The sequence below is a fragment of the Sitophilus oryzae genome, unplaced genomic scaffold (assembly GCF_002938485.1).
Source record: "Sitophilus oryzae breed Bouriz unplaced genomic scaffold, Soryzae_2.0 scaffold_1217_pilon_pilon, whole genome shotgun sequence".
Taxonomy (NCBI): domain Eukaryota; kingdom Metazoa; phylum Arthropoda; class Insecta; order Coleoptera; family Curculionidae; genus Sitophilus; species Sitophilus oryzae.
Window position 1 is genome coordinate 130,478 of NW_022145857.1, and position 21,128 is coordinate 151,605.

General features: G+C 30.9%; 1 long non-coding RNA gene across 1 annotated transcript; it reads left to right on the forward strand.

Moving 5' to 3' along the window:
• The first annotated feature begins 18,814 nt into the window (after positions 1-18,814).
• LOC115891958 lies at positions 18,815-19,424 on the forward strand. Its single transcript, XR_004051945.1, has 2 exons — positions 18,815-18,895; positions 19,138-19,424. It is a non-coding gene; the product is annotated as an uncharacterized LOC115891958 (long non-coding RNA).
• The last annotated feature ends 1,704 nt before the right edge of the window (positions 19,425-21,128 follow it).

The following is a 21,128-nucleotide window of genomic DNA, read 5'->3' on the forward strand; positions in this document are numbered from 1 at the left end:
GAAAAAGCAAATAATCTAGGTAGAAAAGGAGCGAACACTCCACTAACTGGACCAGAACCGTTCTGCTTTCCAAGTGGTAACCAACTCAAGGAGGAACTCAAGAACTTGGAAGATTCCATCCGCAACCTGGAATGGAAATCTTGCAATGGTCTAGGACACTCGAAGAAGTTTCTGAGGGCTTATGATCAATAAAAATCACAGATCTTCCTAGGTCTGAGTAAGAACAATCTTCGGATTGTCACGGGGTTTTAACAGGACACTGTCTCCTCAATGAACACCTCAGTAGATTGAAATTAAGAAGAAACGGCGAATGCAGATTCTGTGGGGAAGATGGGGAAACACCAGTACACCTCATCACTGAGTGCGCCGAGACGACAACCATTCGTGCCATGAATTTTGGTACGACTGATATTGGAGATGGAGAACTACCCTCTATAAAACCGTCCCAGATACTGGCTTTTGTCAAAGCCCTGGAACTGTATGATGAGTTATGATTCAAGAAAGGGGGACACAATGGATCTGTAAGGTCGAAGTGATTAACCCCCCTCCCACTCATTCTAAATTCTAAAAAATTCTAGATCTGTAGTTAAAGTTTTCCAGTCCTATTGATTACATCTCTAAAAAACTGGGGAAAATTTCTATTTTAATCGTATATCGAATTATTTGTCACTATGGTTCGTGGCCAAGTAAAATATATTAAAATAATTCTTCCATATTTTTCCTATGCATGCTCCTTATTGATTGCCTGCAATATGAACGACATTCACAAGATCCAAATACAACAGAACAAAGTTATGAGAATTTCGTTAAATTGTACCAGAGATACCTCTATTGAGAGTATGTTGAAATCATTGAACTGACTGACTGTCCATCAGTTAATAAAAAGGACAAATCTTGTTTTGATTTATAACATTAAAAATAATTTTAATCCAGAATATCTAGAATGTTACTTAGGGAAGCGTAATCAGCTGCTGTATTTGTGAAACACTAATGGCACACACATCACAAGTACATGAGGTCGCCTACGCTATGAATAGAGCATGGCACCGAAAGAATCAGCTGCATGCTTACAATATTAGATTTGATGTGAACATTATAATACAGGGTGGTCCAAACTGTATTCCGGAAACTTTGTCAGCATATTCTGCAGATAAAAATAAGTAAAAAAGTTCATATAAATTATGTCCTAAAATACTTAGTTTCTGAGATACAGAGGGTGTAGAAGTTTTATTTTTATTTCCATTTTTTCCAAATAATTAAGTAACGTTAATGTTTGGGTGACAATTAGAGTTTTTTAACATGAGAAATTTGAATTTGATGTCAATATGACTTCTCCTTGTAGAGGGCGCCACCTACAGATTTTTTAACTGGTTTGAAGAGTAATAACTTTTCGTCCGGATCTGTATAAAACTGCTGAGTAAAAAAATATACATTTACGACGTTCTTTACGTAAAAAAGGTCTCTTGGTAAAAATCGCTACTAGTAATGGTTCTCGAAATATTTGGAATCGAAATTATCCATACCTGTCATCTTTGACATAAATTAAATGTTAATCATTTTTTGTCAATAATGACATGTATTGACTATTTCCATTCTAAATATCGTGAGAACGGTTGCTCGTAGCGATTTTTATAAAGAGACATTTTTTACGTAATAAATCATGGAAATGGATATTTTTTTACTCATTAATTTTATACAGGTACGAACGAAAAGGTATTACTTTCAAAACAGTTAAAACACATGTAGGTGGCGCCCCCTTCAAATAGGAGTCATATTGACATCAAAATCAAATTTCTCATGTCATAAAACTCCCAGACGCCAATTTTCATCCAAATATTGACGTCACTTCAGAAATTACTTGGAAAAAATCGAAATAAAAATAAAAACTCTACACCCTGTATCTCCGATACTAAGCATTTTCGGACATACATTTATGCGAACTTTTTTACTTATTTTTATCTGCAGAATATGCTGCAGAAGTTTCCGGAATACAGTTCGGACCACCCTGTATATCTACAGTCAAAACAATATTCTTGCAAAAAAGTCTATTTTATGACTGATTGCGCCAATTTTATGCTATATTGAACGTGTAGTACATACTACATGTTAAAATACATATTTTAACAAAAAAATTCAATGTCAAAATTTTTAGGAATCTAATATACGAGGCATGTTTTTTAAGTAAGTACCGTTTTGCGATTCCGCCGCCGCAGCGCTACGGTCGGCGTTCCGCGCATGCGCGCTGGTTACCTACATCTCTTGTCTATGCACAGAGGCCAGTGCAGTCTGATTCTTCATTGTATACGTTGTTTATTGAGTGTTTACGATGCCTCCGACAATCGTGAGCCCCGCCGATTGTGAAGTACGGGCTGTCATACGATTTCTTAGTGCTAAAGGCGTAAAACCGATCGATATTCATCGTGAGATCTGTGAAGTTTACGGACAAAACATTATGAGTGATGGAATGGTAAGGAAATGGGTGAGAGCATTTAGAGATGGCCGCACAAATGTGCATGATGAAGAACGGAGTGGGCGTCCTTCGGTCGTTAATGAAGATTTGGTGCAGAAAGTGGACGAAAAGGTGAAAGAAAACAGACGCTTTACAATTTCATCATTGTGCGACTACTTTCCTCAATGTTCTCGTAGTGTTTTGTATCGCATTGTGACCGAGAACTTGAATTACCGGAAATTGTGTTCACGTTGGGTTCCGAAAATGTTGACGGATTTGCACAAAACCCAACGTTTAGGCAGTGCATTGACTTTCCTTGAGCAGTACTACAATGAAGGTGAAGATTTTTTAGGCAAAATTGTTACTGGTGACGAAACATGGGTGGCCTACGTCACACCAGAATCGAAACAACAGTCCATGGAATGGCGACATTCATCATCACCCAAAAGAGTGAAGTTTAAGCAAACAATTTCTGCCCGGAAAATCATGTGCACAGTTTTTTGGGACAGAAAAGGAGTATTGCTAGTGGAGTTTTTGCCTCGCAATGAGACAATCAATGCAGCATCTTATTGTGAGACATTGAACAATCTGCGCCGTGCAATCCAAAACAAAAGATGTGGCAAGTTGAGTAAGGGTATTGTTTTGCTGCATGACAATGCCCGTCCACATGTGGCTAATCGGACCAAAGATCTCATCAAATCTTTTAATTGGGAAACTCTAGATCATCCTCCATACAGCCCTGATCTGGCGCCAGTGACTACCATTTATTCCTGCACTTGAAGAAACACTTGGGCGGTCAGCGTCTTCAAGACGATAACGAAGTCAAAACAGTTGTGATACAGTGGTTAACCAGTCAGGCGGCAGAATTTTATGAGGAGGGTATTGAAAAACTGGTGCCACGTTATGACAAGTGCCTCAATATTCACGGAAATTACGTAGAAAAGTAGATTAAGGTATAGGCTTTCATGTAGAAATTAAATTATTGCGATATCTTTGCACGTTTTTTTTTTTTAATTCCAAAACGGTACTTACTTAAAAAACATGCCTCGTAGATTAGAGATATACAACCCACAATTTAAAAAAATGCAAGCAAATGATTACTTCTAAGTTTCTTATTTTAGCTATTTTTTTTAGTACGAACTTCTTCTGCGTAGTTCCCTATTCTACTCTCTATTTTTCAAGGCTGTCACTTTTTTATGTCAATGTTTTGAGATTAACAGCACACGTTCGTCTCATTCACAATTCCCCATTTTCTCGTATGCATCTACATAATTTAAGAGCTTCATCAAGATTAATATAAACGACCATCTCTCTCTTATAAAACGATTATCGTGAAGACGGCATTACAGCCAAAGCCGTTCCTTAAAAACATACTGTGTAGCGATAATTTAAATTAATAATTTTATTTACGGGCTCGAGTCGGTTGAAATTCACAACAGATGGACCATTTCACTCTCGTACACGCACAGAAAAACACATATGGCTTTATTTTTGGTCGGTCGTATGGTGGTCCCAGCTAGTGTTCATCATGTCATTGAGATTCTTTCTTTCAGAATAAAATCTTCAAGGTTACATCGCTAAAAACGGCGGCTCTGCTGTATATTTTTAGTTATGCAACGAATTTTATTTTTAGAGGATTAAAATAATCCTGATAAGTATAATGCATTTTAAATTGCTGAAAATTCATTAGTAACAATCGGTAACAAAAAAGTGCCGATGTACTCACAGCTTCAACATAAACACTTGCATACAAAATGCATTTTACTTCGTTGTTTCGATTTGTTTTTATAGTATATCACAGCCCCAACATACCTTTTATTGGATACAGACAGGATAGAGCAAATACTCCACGTTGTCCCACCGTGGATACGCCTACGCCCCCGAACGTTAAATGTATTTGTTTACAAGTAATGAGATTCTGAGACGTGCATTTTCATCTGATTCTAACTCGGCAGTTAAGAAAAATATCAATTTTTTTGGTTTCAGTGACAAAATATCTTTTTTATATATAATGTTAATACCTAAAATTAATAGTTTTTGTAATATTTAAATTTGTTTAAACAAATGGTAAATTGCAGTGTGATAAAAAATTGTCAGTGGTACCATTGTTTCTGAAGTTGCAATACCAAAATTCGGTATGAGAGTTTTATAAAGATGAAAAAAAGGATATATGTAAAGATATTCTAGTTAAATGCTACAGGGTGTTCAAAAGATATTTATGAATTTCAACTACTTAAAATTAAAAAATCTCAAATTTTTCAAATTGTACACCCTATATATTTTCATTTTTTCTGATAGATTTTGTAAAGCTCTTCAACTTTTATTAAGTATGTCATATACCTATTTTTAATAGTTTGCGATTTATTCCAATTTTTTTTTATTTTTACACTAATTTTTAATACAATTACGCTATAACATCATAGTTGCCGTGACAAAACGAAAGTATTTACTACTTATCTTTAACAAGTAGTTTAATAATTAATTGCAATAATTGTTATTATTAGTTAAAATTAATTAAATTTACTCAAATCAACTAAAATCGTAATCGTGAATTTCTTGGTGTATTTCTATATTATGAAAGATATATATTAGGGTAATACTAACTAGATTATCTAATTGTTGACGACTACCGATATAGGAATTTTTTTCGACATACAGTCATACAGTAAAGTTTTTTTCTCGTAGTAATTCTGGTTTATAATTCATTTCATAAAGCCAATATTACAGCTGCGAAACCGTCCCATTACACACTGAAAATAATATAATATGAAAATGTTTTCTAGATAATCTACATCTATTCTTATAGTACTTAGCAAAGTACTATGTAATATATAGTACTGAGCCAAAAAAATATGTTTATCTTGGCTTGTTCGTGTATATCAATCACATTGACTAATTCATTTTCAGAAAAATCTGTAAAACTATTATCTTTACCTCTACCATTTATACTTATTACAACAAAGTAAACTAAAATTCACGTTTTGTTCTTAACTTGCTTAACAGACATATGAAATTTTGATCATTATTATTTTTTGTCATGGCAACTATGATGTTATAGCGTACCTAATTGTATTAAAGATATGGTAAAAATAGAAAAAATTGGAATAAATCGCAAACTATTAAAAATAGGTATATGACATATTTAATAAAAGTTGAAGAGCTTTGCAAAATCTATCAGAAAAAATGAAAATATATAGGGTGTACCATTTAAAAAATCTGAGATTTTTTAATTTTAAGTAGTTGAAATTTATAAGTATATTTTGAACACCCTGTAGCATTTAACTAAAATATCTTTACATATATCTTTTTTTTTTCATCTTTATAAAACTCTCATACCAAATTTTGGTATTCCAACTTCAGAAATAATGGTACCACTGACAATTTTTTATCACACTGCAATTTGACATTTGTTTAAACAAATTTAAATATTACAAAAACTATTAATTTTAAGTATATAACATTATATATTAAAAAGTTATGGAATTTTACGCAGAATCTAAAAATAAAATAAAAAATAGGGTGTTGCCTTTAAAAAAATATATGTTATATCCGCCACACTTTTTTGAAGCACCCTGTATACTCTATAATAATTTTAATATGTGTATTCTAACCTTCCCTATAACTCTTATATTTAACATTTTTTTGTAAACCTCGAAACAAATGAGATAATCGACTTTACTCTATCGTTGATTCACCCTGTACAGTTGTAAAAACACCTACCACATAAATTAATATTTGTTACTCAGTGTAAAAGGTAATTATAGAATATTTATACTTTAAGATAAGCTTTAAGCCTATTAATAAGCTAAAAATAAACTATAGTTTTGCAAGTTAAATGCTAAAATTAAAAATACCACATTAATTAGAGAAAATTCTGATGGTATGAAGAAATATGGGATTTCAACATAACAAAAGAGATGATAATATTAGTTTTGTGAGATGAAATGTGTAATGGGTAAATTCTTAATTACTATTATATAACACTAAATAAATAGAAATTTAAGAAATATGAAAAGTAAGTTTCTTTAGATATTAAACTGATCATCGTCATCATTATCATTCCCGGCTTATTCAATCCCCCCCAGGGGACATAGAAGTTTTATTAACTTCCGTGTTGCGGGCTTGACGCTCCCGGGGTTCCCCAGTCCTGTTTGTGTGTTGTCCTGGTTCTGTCCTGTTTTTGTCCTTTTTGTTTCATATTCGTTGATATCCTAAGTCAAGTTGTTGGCTACCGTGATGAGGACTGAATGGTACCTGAGGATATCAGGTGTCTTGAACGGTGCCTATGGAGTATCTCCCGTCCCTCCATAGTAATTAGGGTAGCTGAGGTGAGACTGCCTCAGTGGTCTGTTATTTCATCCATACTCGTGGGACTCCTATGGACAATCACAATTTAAAATTTTCCCTGTTAGGGTCCAAAAGACCCAGGATCGCGTCTCCGCCCATACCAAGTTATTTCTATAGATTTTTTGTAGTTTCATGTACTGATATTGATACTTTTGCTTCTGTATCTCCATTAGTCAAGACAGTCAAGTTCTGTATCTCCATTAGTTATACACAAGACTTTGACTAATACTGTGGGACAATTAAGTTGTTAAGAAATTAAAAAACGGTTCTTTATTACTTGAATCTGATAGTGAAAAATCATCAATAAAGTGCATGGACATGAAACTTTTTGGTTCAATTCTTATTACAGTTACTCCGCATAAAACTCTTAATTTTTGTAGAGGTGTTATATCCTCAAATCAACTTCAATTCTGCACTGATGAAGAATTACTAGAGGGTCTCAAGGAAGCTGGGGTTGTAGAAGTTAGAAGGATTTCTTCAAAAAAAATGGCGAAACTATACAGACAAACACGGTTATATTAACATTTAACACTCAGATTATCCACTATTAGATATTTATTTTTTATTTTGAATATACCCATTGGAAGTATCAGTATCATATTTACAAGATATTATATTATACCAAGAATATTTAATTATATACAAATTAGCTTTTAAATAAGTTACAAATAATATATTTTTAGAATTAGAGTTATATTATATATTAGAGTTAGAATTATTTAAAAAAAAAACAACCTAATGCTGCATTAGAATCAGTTAATAGTTATTATGGCTCACCCCTATTACTTTTTTATTTCTTCATTTAAAAAAACGAGATTTGGTATGTTAGTATATTATGACATAAAAAAAGCCATCATTCCATTTGATAAAATTGGGAAATGATTAAAAATACGATTTGAGCATTTTCTAACTGGCCAGGACAAGACACTAAAAACATTAGACGATGAAATCTATTTTTCCAAGGCACCTTGATTAAGAATTAGTGTTTTTAACATAGCCATGGCACTCTAGATTGAAATTTAAAATACAATTTGTTTTTGAGCTAATATGTCAAAAGTTGACATATGATATGTCATTCTATTCAGAATGTCATTTTCTATGGAATAAAGTAAAAAAATACCGAGGGTGCAATTTAAAAATCAAAAGTTGTAGTCATTTCCGTTGAAAGCGGAAGTGACCAAAAACAATTGAATACGTCAATCAGTCCTAATTTATGTCATATACTAACATACCAAATCTCGTTTTTTTATCTGAAAAAATAAAAAAATTATAGGGGGTGAGCCACTTTTGAGACGCACCCGGTATATTATACACCTACCTCAATTTTCAATATACTCCTCAAAGAAAGAGGTGTGAGCTTTTTGAACAATCCTATCCTATATTTTACAGTAGAATAATTAATTTATAATATAATATATTGAAGCATTTAAGTTAAATATTTAAAAATATTTTATTTTCATTAGACAAGTTTACATTGCAAGCGTAATAGACTTAAAGCTATACGAAATCTTAACATCAAAAGAAGCTGCATGTCCATATCTAACTTCGTGCTTATTTTTCTGTGTCATAATAAGGTCAATGGCTTATGAACGCATTAAATCCATCAAATGGAACTGCCTTCTAATTAAGAGCGTTATTTGATGATGTAACGCCCAAGAAATTAAAAATAATACCGTATCTGTTTGAATTAATAATATTTTGGTTTCGATTGACAGGAAACTATATCCGGACAGCGGTATAGTGAGTAGTACTCGGTACTGTTTAAATATAGAAATGAAATCAATGAAATTTAGTTTATTGATATTGGTTTTTTTACTGAGTCAAAATAGTTGAAAAATGATTACCTAATTTAGGTATAGAAACATAGCGTCACTATGTTTCGTGGTATATTTTTGGACTTTGGAAATAAATAAATTAAATGGCTATAAGCTGAATGGACAGATATAGATTTTTTGCAATTTTTTTACCAAAAGGCTTTTGTTAAATAGCAATATTTTTGAGAAAATAAGGCATTTCTACAGAAATTTTTGTCTGGAAGCAATATAGATTGTCACCGGAACCAGAAGTTTTATAATACAGAGTGAGTTTCCTACGATGTTCTCTATGGGTATCTCGGAAACTACTGGAGATAGAGAGTCGGTTAAATGGGAAAAGAATTGCAGTTTTGTGGGGTCATAAATATGCGCCTTTCAGATTTTTGAAAAAGTTCATGGCTTACTAGATATTTCGACAAAAACAAATTTGGGCTATTTTAATAATAGTCCCTAATTCCATTATAAGCTATTTTAGACAAAAAGTTTTCAGATAAAAGTTGTAGATAATCACATCCTTAATGAGACTGTGCCATCCGTTTTTTTCTAAAACCTGTCATTTTTGACATATGACACAAACATATGTTTTTTTAAATGGAAACCATAGTTGGCCATGACTTTATAAAAAGCGCCATTTTTTAAGCTTTTCAGCGATATAAGCTATAATATGTTTTATTCGAGAAATTACTGAGTTATAGCCAATTCTTATCATTTTTAAACAATTTCACTTAGTTAGCCATGATCTAATAAAAAAAGTGACCTAAATTGGAATTTACCTGGTATAGCCCAATATATATGTACTTGAAATAACATTATTGTACGTTCAATCAAATTAAAACTTGACCCGGAGCGGAGGTTATGCATAGTAAGACAAAATTAATATTGAACATTTTCCACTTCCAGTATACCATTCCGATATTGAGTAGAGAATTCATGTCTTTTTTGAAATTCTATTAAGGTTATTTTTAAAGTAATTTTTATGATTTAGTGTCAGGAGGTCTTAGCCAATGAAAATATTTTACTTACAACTGATGCATTACATATGTTACATAATTATGTATCTATAATAAAGGAAATAATATTAGACCCAAATGTTATTTTACACTAATCTATTGGATTAATAGTAGTTCCTCGTTAATGCCTACTTCCAAATATTTATTGTCCTAGATTAGGTTTAAATGCGATATTAATAGCCCTTTAGGCCTTTGCATCGACAGCTCTATTGTCGATAGAGGGCGTGGAAATCAATCATACCTGATCACGCGACCTGAACTCCGGAAGTTCGGCAATTACGTCGCTTGGGCTCTTTTAATGGACGTCGGAAGCGGATGTTGACACACAAACACATTCACACATGATAAAAAATCCGGCCGTAATACTCTTTTACCTGTATTTTATACCTATACGTTTTTTGCATTAAGTTAACTGTAAACAGGGCATATTTTTCAAAAGTTATAAACATTCCTCCATTGCTGGAATGCCTATAATGGGCTCTTTCACTATATTTTGGAATTAGCATAATTGAATAAAGCAATTAATTCTAGAATTTTCTGCTATCTCACTTTCGAAAAATTTGCAGTCGTTCTTAAGAAAATAAATAAAAACAAAAAAGCCCAGAATAAAAATCCGCACTTTATTTTTAATACGTCACACTTGGCATGTTGAAAAGCGGCAACACGGCCGGGCCACCATGCTGACCCACCACCACCTCCACACAAGGCCATTCAACCTTTTCCAATATGGCGGAGATAGAAGTGCTTTATTTGGCGCGTATTTTAAAACCTCTTTTATTTCCAAATAGACATTTTTCACACAAATGTCGGGTTAGATTACGTAATATTTCACTAATTTTTTAATATACAGGGAGTCTAAAGCTCTCCACATAAATATGGAATTTTTTGTATTATTACTTTTATGAAAACATCAGTTAGTTACTTTTTATAAAAAAGTCTGCTTTCTCAGAAAATAAGTAGTGTTAAAATATTCAAACTTGAGGTAGCATATATAGGGTGTTCAAAATCATCGGAAAAAGAAATAACCAGAAATATATGACAGAAAATAGCAATATAAACTAAATATTCAATTGCAAACACTTACCTACCATAGTTTGGAATTTACTGCACGTTTGATAAATATATACTATTATGGACAGTATAGGAAGTTACTTGTCTTAGTAAAAGTCTTGGTAAATGCTCTGGGAATTATAAACTACACCGGTTTGGGTCAAAAAATATGGAATATTTTTCCTATGTTTAGCAGCATGACACAAATGGGAATAAATTTAAACTATAATAGGTGAGGATAACTAAAAAATATAATATGTGTTTCAAGATTTTATATAGAAAAAAAACTAAATACCTTTTTATAACGTCATTCCTTTTTATTCCATAGTTCTTCAATAAAATATTGTATATTCTGAACAAAATGGATTTAATAATAAATTCTGACATATGTGAGGGGCAATTGTGACTTAAAAAAAGACTTACATCCAGGCGTCAGGCCATTTATATTTTCATTAGGGTTACTTTCCAGGCCATTTATATTTTCAAATGTGAATGTTTCAATATCTTTCTGTGATCTTTTTGATGTAAAAAGCTTGATTATTCTTCCAATATTTTACTTATAGTGAGGTAAGTGTAAGCAGTAGCCATAACTACATGCTCACTAGGGTAACAGAGGCTTTGGCCTTTGGCCTTTTTGAGGCATATTTAATGCACTTCTTACCCGAGAACTACTAGTAGGAGTGAAATTATCTCTTTTAATAGCTGTCGACCATTTTTTACGAAGCTCGTCATTTTTGGGGAATATAAAAGCAGAAACCTTGGGACCCCCTCTATAATTATTCTCGTGACAATTTGGAACAGAGCATGTAAAAGGTATGCTACAATAAAATGTTAATACCTATCTTTTGATTATTGTAAGTAATAAATTATAAAGTACTATGCAGACTGGCGTTGAAGGATTTTTACTCATTTAGGTGTAATATCTTGGTAAATACTTCTAGTTCTTACCTTTAAATAATTAATAATAGAGGAGTACGACAAGCACAAAAGTTTGAAGTTCCTTATGTGGAATGTCTGGTTTGGATTTTTATTACACTGTTATTTCATCACAATTTTCTGATCACACCATGCACTGAACACTAAGAACTAAACAAACGTGTTGCAGAAGCATAACAAACTAGAGATAATTAATTAATTCTGGTATGCAATCGGGACGAGAAACCACTACCGGCTTTTCAGGTTAAAGGTAAACGCCATATTTGCCTTGCCCATATCATGTTGATTCGCCTTGAGTTGAGGTGGTGCTGGTCAAATCAAATCGCAATGTTGCCAGTTGTTGGCTGGCGCACGAGCACGGTTCTGCAATGTGATTGGGCGTATTTTTCATACGTCATCAATTGGCGCTTAAATTTTTTTTTGGATAAATATACTGAAAATAGTCTTCTATTTCAGAGTTTGTCCTTGAATTGGGTGTTTTATTTTTTGTGAAAGAGCCTATTGCTACAATGATTATAACTCTTTGATTGGTTCATTTCTGTATATTTTTCGTTATCAAAATAACTTCTAAATATCGAAATATTATTGTTATGGTAAAATCAACTGGGTTTAATTTTAATTCTACATATACAAATTTCTCATGGTCACCTACACACATTTAATATATATAAATAGAGAGATGCAACAAGTCAGTTTTAAAAGGTTCTTAAGTTATTTCTAATATCAAAATGATTTAGGTCTTAACTCAGTTTCAACTTTCAATATATTATGTTGAAAACAACCATATTATATTGCAACAACTTATTTATATGAATTTGGATTTATTAGTCCAAGAAACTAGACTTTCAAATACGAAGTAAAAACTTGAATTATTGATATGAGTTACTTTGAAAGATGTAAAAACGAATTGTGAAAGATTTTTTTTTAAATTCATCGCCGAGAAGGGGTAAAATAAATAAATCAAATTATTTTTTCGAAATTTCGGATAAATGGTAAGGACTAGAAAAAAAAGTGCAAATAAAAGTTGTAAAGCGTCCAATTTTACATAGAAATGATTTCTATACTTTTTTTGCTCCGATCAAAATTAACCGCGATATGGTGGGTAGAACCTAGGGGATAATAGTAGAAATTATAAGTTGCTGAAAAATTCATACACATATTTAACAGTTTTATTCAGTTTGATTGGAAAATTATAAATTTCAATTAAGATTTTTAAAATTCATCCCGAGGAGGGTGTGAAAAATATAAATAAAGTGTTTTTTTTCCAAGTTTTGGAGAAACGGTAAGAACTTCAATAAATAATAATCATCAATAAAAGCTGTCCCCTAGCTTCTAGCCACCCTAGCTCGTTTAATTTTGATTTGAGCAAAAAAGTGTAGAGACCATTTTTGTGTAAAATTGGACGCTGTACAGGGTGGGTCAAATTCGACGCTTTTAAATGGAAACACCCTTTTCTATAGGAGATAGACAAAAACTAATATCGATGTCTGGAGCTCAATTTTCATCAAAAACATGATGGTGAAAACCGCACATCAATATCTGTTACCGTTTCGGAGTTACGGGGTGTTTTTCAAAAATATGCATTTTCAACAAATGGCTGTAACTTTTTTGCTATGGAAAATTTTTTATTTTTATGAAAACATTTAAGTATAATTTTTTTAAAATTAATAATTTAAGAATTATCAACAGAAAATTTGATTTTTTATATGGAACACCCTGTATATTTTTAATTTATTAAAAAGAATTTAAAATTACCTTTCCAAAAATATAACACACTTGATATTTTGCTCGATTCCTCTTCGAGATATAGAGTATATAAAAATTCGCCCGCTTTAAATAAGTAGGCTTTGAATGGCACCGGCTGTAATGCAAAAAAATCTAGCTGTGAGCATCAATTAAAACGAAAATAATATTTGCTATGAGAGATGCAGAGTTTTATAACAATTTAAAATATATTAAACCAACATCAACACATTTAAACTATATCTAATAACAATGAGATTTTGCTACATGTGTTCGATATATCGACCCTCTTTTGTTATGGACAGACGGGGCAGTTTTTGAACATTTATCGCGGAATTCATTACTCAGTGGGCGTGAAAGATACCCTCCCATAACTGCTAAGTATTTCTAATTCTTGTCTAGATTATACGGAAGAATAAGGAACGTTTATTCTTCCGCAAATATATCCATAGGATTAGATCCATGGGCACTAAGTCAGGCGGCCTCGACGGCCAACGGCTGGGATCTTGGTAAGCTATTCAATTATTCTTGAAATTGGCTGCAAAAATTTGCTGATAACTTCAGCGTTCAAAAGCGGTGCGTCGTCTTGCTGGAAAAATATGTTTTCGAGTTGCATTAAGGGCATATCATCAATAAGGGGTCCAAAGCCTACTAGTTAAAAGTGGCGAACTTTTAAAAATTTTATATTTCGAAGGGGATTATAACAAAATATCAAGTGTGCTATATTTTTGGAAAGGTAATTTTAAATTCTTTTCAGTTAATTAAAAATATAGAGGGTGTCCCAAATAAAAAATCAATTTTTCTGTTGATAACTCTTAAATTATTAATTTAAAAAAAAAATATACTTAAACGATTAAATTCTACGTAAAAAGGTGCTTTGCAAATGTTTTCATAGAAATACAAAATTTTCCATAGCAAAAAAGTTACAGCGATTTGTTCAAAATGCACATTTTTGAAAAAAAAAACACCCCGTAACTCCGAAACGGTAACAGATATTTATGTGCGGTTTTCACCATCATGTTTTTGATGAAAATTGAGCTCCAGACACCGATATTAGTTTTCGTCTATCTCCTATAGAAAAGGGTGTTTCCATTTAAAAGCGTCGAATTTGACCCACCCTGTACAACATTTATTTGGACTTTTTTTTCCTAGTCTTTAACGTTTATTCGAAATTTCGAAAAAATAATTTTATTTATTTATTCACCCATACTCGGGGGTGAATTTAAAAAAGTCTTTCACAATTCATTTTTAGATCTTTTAAAGTAACTCATATCAAAAATTCAAGTTTTTACCAAAACTTCGTATTTGAATGCCTATTTTCTAGAACTATTATGTTATTTTGGTAATTATACAGGGTGAGTCTTAAATAAGTGCCAATATTTTTAGGGGTAGTATATTTCGACCCCAGAAACACGTCTATGAGGTTTTTTTCGCGAAAAAAAAATCAAAATTTGTAATTTTTTGAAAAAAAAAAAGATTTTTTTAATTTTTTATTTAAAAAACATATCTTCATAATATGGCAACATAGAGAGTAGATTAAATTTACAAGAAAGAAAATCCAGAAAAGATTCAGCGAAAAATCATTTTTATTTGAAATTTTCAAAATAAAATATCTCAGTTATTTTGGACTTATTTGAGAAACGGTAAAGAGAAAATATATTTCTTTAAAGATCAACCAGCCCTGAAAATATTTGCACTTATTTAAGACTCACCCTGTATATAACTCAGTTTTTCGAAAGCGTCGCCGTTTTTTCCCTCTCGGAATTTAGCTATAAAAATCTGGCAACACTATTCTAACTACACTGTTTGAAGATATTGGGATATAACGAACCTAATGTAATTTAGATTTAATATTATATGTTTTGGAGTATTGTTGTTAATTATTGTGTTATTTTACTATTACTAATGGCTCCAACCTCTTTTTAATTTTATTTTTATTTTTGTTTAGGTTAGAATGCATTTTCCAGATTTTCCCCAGATTTTCCAGCTTATATTTAAAAGACTTTTTTTTCAATCTGATTGTTCCTCATGATTTCTAAAACTGGTATATTGAAAAATATATCTCTGAATATTTATCATTTGAATGTTCAATTAGGGTCTTCAGTTTATATCGCTTTTTTCCCAAAACTTTCGAATTATTTAGACAACTTCCTAGACAAATATTCTCTTCCTTTTGCCAAAATTTACTTTACTAAGATTTTAGTTATATTCTTTTACAAAATTGCTATTACTAAGATTTTAGTTATATTCTTAACAAATACAGTTTAGAAATATTTTTTTTTATTTATAGACAGCTAGACTACCACTGAAATATTACATTGGCACCTAATATAATATACAGGGTGATTCCTGTAAGTTGGTCATGCTTTCGGGGAATGATGGGGGACGTTGAAATATTAATTTTGATATAGGGTCGGAAATGCCTCTTACGCAAGATACAGGGAGTTAAAGTTTTTGAAATATTAAAGATATTCTTTCATAGTTTTTTAACAGTTGAAGGTATCGTAATAAAATTTTATTATAGGCGTCTACCTAACGGAGCCACTTTAAATGTAAAAGGAAGAGGTTTTAGTTTCAACCAGTGGCGTAGATGTGATACCCTTTAGGTATTTTTAAAAAAAAAAAATAGTACGCCATTGGGATAAATAACAATTTCGGAGTGTTTTTTATTTACTTGGTCTATTTCCAAGAAAAAATGTCTCTTGCAACATTTTCCTATCTAACACCATTTTGTCACAATTTAAAAATAAATAATTTTTTAAACCGAACCTTTTAAATGTGCGAATTATTATAACTACCTGAAAACTAAGAATTTTATTATTAACAGGAAAAAAATTTCTAGTTTAAATTTATAATTTTTTAAAAATTTATTTAAGGGTCTATTTAAATTCACATGTGATAAAGGGAGCTGACGATGCACATTTGTTTCTGCCCTCTAGTTTAATAATTCGCTGTATTTAAGATTATCATTAAAAAATGTATTTATTTTTAAATTGTGACAAAATGGTGTTAGATAGGAGAAAGTTGCAAGAGACATTTTTGCTTGAAAATAGACCGAGTAAATAATAAAACTCTAAAAATTTTATTTTTTATCAGTGGCGTACTTTTTTTTTGGAAAAAATTACCTGATGGGTATCACATCTACGCCAGTGGTTGAAACTAAAACTTCTTCTTTTTACATTTAAAGGGTCTCTGTTAGGTAGACTCCTATAATAAAATTTTATAACGATACCTTCAACTGTTAAAAAACTATTAAAGAATATCTTTAATTTTTCAAAAACTTTAACACCCTGTATCTTGCGTAAGAGGCATTTCCGACCCATAGTGTGCTACATCAAAATTAATATTTCGATGTCCCCAATTATTCCCCGAAAGCATGACCCACTTACAGGAATCACCCTGTATAGACAAATAATTTGAACCTAGATTTTCTCATTGACAAAATTAGATAAAACTGCGGTTTTGTTTTAAGATATTAATAATATTATATTTATAATATCATAATTTAAAAATCCTACTTTGCCAGAGAGTTATAGACCTATTGTATTATCTTCATGTGGTGGCAAAATTTTAGAAATTATGATTAAAAATCGTTTAGATTGGTTTTTGGAGAATAAAATTGTGTTTACAAATGAACAGGTAGGTTTTCGTAAGGGTAGGGGAATATATGATAATATTGCTTATTTATCTACTTTTATTTTTGATGCCTTTAATTCGTCAAATTCAGTTATTGCTGTTTTCTTAGATATAAAATCTGCATATGATAATGTTAACATATACAAACTCTATAATTTGCTTATTAATTTACAAATTCCGGTAGAATTACCTAATTTAATTTTTAGATTTTTGAAAAATAGATTGTTATTTTCCAGAAAATCTGATGGTTCCTTCTTAGGTCCGGTTTTAGCAACTAAAGGTATTCCGCAAGGTTCTCCATTAGTACTATTCTTTTTAATATTTATATTTCAGAACTTTTTAAAAATTATTTAAATGTAAAGATTATTGGTTATGCGGACGATTTGGTAATTTTTGTTAAGGGTTCAAATATACTTGAGATGTCTGAAAAAATTAATAATGCTTTGGAGCTTGTAAATGATTTTCTTATTAATAGAGATCTTTCTTTATCTTTGGAAAAATGTGAGGCAGTATGGTTCACTAAGGGCAAACGGAGAGATCAGCCACCATTGATTCAACTTGGAAATCACATTATTCCATATAAACATAATGTGAAGCACTTGGGAGTTATTTTTCAAAAACATTTAAAGTGGGATTTGCATATTGAAAATATTACTTATAAGGCTAAAAAAGCCTTAAATGTTTTAAGGGCTGTTTGTAGAGTGTGGTGGGGAGCTGATCCTTGTACCCTTTTAATTCTTTTTTCTGCTCTGGTGAGATCTCATTTGGAATTTGCAACAATTTTTATTAAACCAACTAGTCAAAAAAATTTAAATAAACCAGATGTAGTATTTTTTGAGGGTTTACGTATTTGTCTAGGTTGTATGAAATCTACTCCTAGATTAGCGTTGTTGGGAGAATCTTCTATGATTGATTTAGAATGTAGAAGAAAAATACTTGTAGGCAAATTTCTGTCTAAATTGTTAACTTTACAAAATAGTCCATTAATAAATTTAATTTACAATATTAGAAAAACTGTTAATCCAATTTATATTAATAGTAATAATGTACCTTATGTGGTCTCAGCTTTACATGACTTTCTGCCTTATATTGATACTCTTTATGTTAGTCAAAATTTTCCGTGTTATGAAGTTAGTTTTAATATTTTGAATGATTCTATTAAATTAGTTGATTGTCAAATTAATAAACATGATTTTTCTATTAAGGAACAATTTTTGTCAGTATCTGAACGTTTAAAAAATTCTCATATTTTTATTTTTACAGATGCATCTAAAAAAGATCAAAGAACAGGATTTGGAATATATATTCCATATATAAATTTTAAATTTTTTTCGCGACTAACTGGTTCTTTAAGTATTTGTAAGGCAGAATCCATAGCTATTCATGATGCAGTAAAGTTTGCTATTAAAAAGAACTTGCGTAGTGTTATTATCTTTTCAGATTCCAAAAGTTCAATTCAAAAAATTAGTAAAAATCTCTTTAAAGCATCTGCTGATTATTGGACCTTAAGAACCAAACGTTTAATTTGTTTAGCAAGTTCTAATGGTTTTGACATCAGGATTGCCTGGATTCCAGGTCATTCCAATATCTTGGGAAATACAGAGGCAGATTTGTTGGCTAATATTGGAAAAGATTTAAATATTCCGAAATCTATGGAGATGGATTCGATAGATATTTTTAATTCAATTAAAACTGATATTTTGTGTAATTATAAAGAAAATTGGAAATCTCGTATGGAAGGAAAAAAGCATGTGTATTTTAATATACAAACAATCTTCCCAGATAAACAATGGTCTAAAAATTTCCAGTATATAGATAGAAGACATATTCAACGTTAATTAGAATGCGTACAGGCCATTGCTTAACAAAAAACCATTTATATAAAATTAAAGTGAAGGAAGATCCATTCTGTGAGTGTGGCTCTGTTGAAGACCTAAATCATATCTTTTTAGAATGTCCTATAAATTTTTTTGTTTAATTTGGATTTATATCAAAAATTTATTGAAATGAATTTTCCTACTCCACTATCAATATTTACAGTTTTGTCTAAGCCAAGTGAAAAATTAATAGAAACTATTATGATATTTTTAAACATTAATAGAATTAAATTATAATGCTCAACTTTCTATTTTTTATTTTCTTTTTGTTTCAGTTTCCGAATGCAGTCTGTTTGTGTGACCTCTATCCTATGTGCCTTTGTGTGTGATATGATCTTCCTTTCAGCACGTCATTTATATATTTAATAAATAATAATAATAACATTTTACAGTCACAGGTCACAGGTTACCTTCATAGAAGTTAGTTATATTAAAATTTACCCATTATACATTTTACTCAGATAAGAATCAGTGGCCTTGATATGGTTTAGAGCCAGTCAACATCTTGGTCGCTCCCAAATTGAGCTGGCGGTTGCCTTGTAGCAGAGCCATCATAAAAAAAGAAGAAGAAGAAGAAGAAAACTGCGGTTTACACAAATTCTTTAAATCAGTAGGTACCTAGGTTTTGAATCATTCGCTATATTTAACTACATTAGTAATATTTTTCCGACTACGAAAAAAGGAAACAAAAATAACCGTTAAACAATATTTTTAATCTGTATGGTAAACTAAACAGTTAAAACATTCTTTTCCTTATGTTAACAACACCCACAGATCTATATAAAACATGAAAAATCTGGAATTCATACAGCATCGATAAAATTAATCATAACATCAAGGTTGTTTTAAAACAATTGAAAACGCGGCAATAGGAGAAAATTGATATTTATTAATTGTAGCAATTTAGTAGTATTTGAGTTGAATAACCTTCAAAGTACGGATAAATATTTAGAAATATCAATTGAATGAATCTTACTACAGTATATTCTATATTCATATATACTTTTTTATAATCATATATATTCTTTTTCAAAAAATTAAAGATTTTATTTTTTTTCTTGAAAAAAAGCCTCATAATTGTGTTTCTGGGGTTGTAATACCACCCCTAAAAATATATGCACTTATTTAAGACCTATGAATAGATTATAAAATAATATATTTAAAATACCTTTCCAGATTTTTTTCTCTTTTATATAAAATACAACTATTTATTACTTAAACTAACATCTCATAACATGTTACTTTTAATAAATTTAGAATTCTCCATCGATTTCTGAAAATATTCACCATCCAGTTATTTTATACTAATTAAAAAAAAATGCAACATTTTTATACCAATAAATACTATTCTTTATTTTTAAACGAATAACTTATACGTCCTTATAGGATACTAGCGTGTACCCGCGACTTCGTTCGCGTCGAATTAATCATTTGTAATGGTGATGATAAAGCAAAGCAAGAACTTCCATTAACAAACAAACTGGAATTTGACTTTCGAAAAATATGTAAAAAAATGTAAAACAACAAAATAAATTATGCGTGTCCAATCGTTTTCCCGAAAGACTAACCGTTTTTTAAATAACAAATATTGTAATATATGAGGGGCGTTTTCACCCTCTTGGAATTTTGAGTTTCGAGAAACCCCTCCTTATCGAACCTCTACACCCCACAGTCAATCCGTTTGCCAAAAATCAACTTTAAATGTCAAGCAGTTTAAGCGGAATCGTGATAACTCAATGGTCATATTTTATGAAACACCCTGTATAATTTTTTAAAAAAACTTAAAATATGTAAAACAACAAAATAAAATATACGTGTTTAAGAGTTTTTCCGAACAACTCACCGGTTTTTAAATAAAAAATATTCTAATATTTGAGGGGTGGTTTCACCCCCTTAGAATTCGAGTTTCGAAAAATCACTTCTTATCGAACCTCCACACCCTAAAGCAGTTATTTGCAAAAATCAGCTTTTTACGTCAAGCGCTTTAAGCAGGATCGTGATTAATCAATTACCAGATTTTTCCAAACACCCTGTATAAATTTTTAAAAAATCGTAAAATATGTAAAAAAACAAAATAAAATATACGTATTTAAGCATTTTTTCGGAAACTTGACCGTTTTATAAAAAAAAATATTGTAATATTTGAGGGGTGGTTTCACCCCCTTAGAATTCGAGTTTCGAAAAATCACTTCTTATCGAACCTCCACACCCTAAAGCAGTTATTTGCAAAAATCAGCTTTTTACGTCAAGCGCTTTAAGCAGGATC